This window comes from Typopeltis vanoorti, chromosome 2 (assembly GCF_054136105.1).
Source record: "Typopeltis vanoorti isolate ZY-2024b chromosome 2, IOZ_Tvanoo_1.0, whole genome shotgun sequence".
In the NCBI taxonomy this organism is placed as follows: Eukaryota; Metazoa; Arthropoda; class Arachnida; order Uropygi; family Thelyphonidae; genus Typopeltis; species Typopeltis vanoorti.
This window is the reverse complement of record NC_143550.1, coordinates 153,798,881-153,800,305: the sequence shown is the minus strand read 5'-3', so window position 1 is coordinate 153,800,305 and position 1,425 is coordinate 153,798,881. Positions and strand designations below refer to the sequence as shown.

Genomic DNA, 1,425 nt, shown 5'->3' with positions numbered 1-1,425 from the left:
AAATGAATCCTTTCATGTTTTATGGCAAGTATATCCGTAACATTAAATAAAAACATTTACCAATTTCTGTTTTTGTATTATTGATTTAGAATTTTTTTTCGATTGTCTTTAAATATTAATAAAATCATGTTTGATATTTTAACTTTTTATTTTATTGTATGCAATAAGGGTGCGTAATTGTTTTGTGAAACTGGTTTCGGTTTAATACATTTCTTCCCTAGGGGAGTGAGCTGTGCCCTACAATACCAGGCACGCGTGGCAAAGGTGGAGCAACGCCAAGCACTTTGCCGCCATGCAAAATTCAATTTAATATCTTAGGCCCCGTAGCAGATATTAAGCTGATAAGAACAGATATTCTAATTTTCACTTCTCCGCTTTGGCTAAGACCAAAGTAGTAGATGTGTTTATCAACTTAATATTAAAATGATTTTTATAGAGAAAGTGGAGCTTTCTCTACCTTTATTAAGAGATACCCTAAGATTGCACTACTTTTAGGGGCGGCTCATTCCTCCCAAGGATATCAGTACTCAAACCTTTTGGCTAAGATCTCGATCAGTAATTTTTTTTTTTTTTAATCCCACACACGAGAAGTCGAGGGACCTATAAGCATATGCACATCAGTGACGTGGGTGGGATGGAGGTGAAGGCTGAGATAGATGTTTATTCATTTTTTTTTTTCCAAGAATTGCAAGTTGTTTGGGGATACTTCATGAGGGAAGGCTGCTCCAGAGGACAGAGGTGGATTGAATAAACGAGGAAGAATAGAAGCAGGTTTGGTGTGTTTGCAATTACACAGTAAAGGGATTCTAGGCGGCAGGTACTAGAGCCTCCGTAGCTCAGTCGGTATAGACGAATCCCTTTGGTCGGAAAGACCTGGGTTCAATTCCTGTCCATGACGTGAGTAATCTTTCTCTGGTCTCTTTCGACGAAAGGTGAGTTAGCCGGTCTCATACGGGGGTTTTCTTCACCCGGAAACTCGGGTTTTTCGTCTCCAGAACAGGCAAACCTGCCCCGTGAACACACATGGATTATAGTCATGAATACGTCCCAGCCATATGCCGGTCCCGAGCCCAGAAAAATCTCCCCAGGAATACTTTGTGGGCAATGCCTCGGAAACGACTGAAAAGGAAAATCAGATCAGAGGCAGCTACTGCTCTTGTATTAACAGGTACAACTGCAAGTTAAAGAATGATAGTTGTCAATTCACTGGAGCAGCGACCGTGAAAGTAGAGTCGTAGAACAGACATAGTGCTGAAACATCGCGCTTGTTGGACAGGGGTTGAATAGAATCTGTAAGTGAGGGATCATCTTATGAGCCGAATTGCGTGTGTGTGTGTGTGTGTGTGTGTGTGCCGGGTTGCAATGTAAAATATACTTTTTATTGTGCTTATTGGAGACCTGAAGTGGCTTAAAAAAGTTCTGTGT

At 40.9% G+C, this 1,425-nt stretch overlaps 1 pseudogene; it reads left to right on the top strand.

Annotated features, from left to right (window-relative positions):
* The first annotated feature begins 362 nt into the window (after positions 1-362).
* Positions 363-511, top strand: LOC150109543 (U2 spliceosomal RNA; annotated as a pseudogene).
* The last annotated feature ends 914 nt before the right edge of the window (positions 512-1,425 follow it).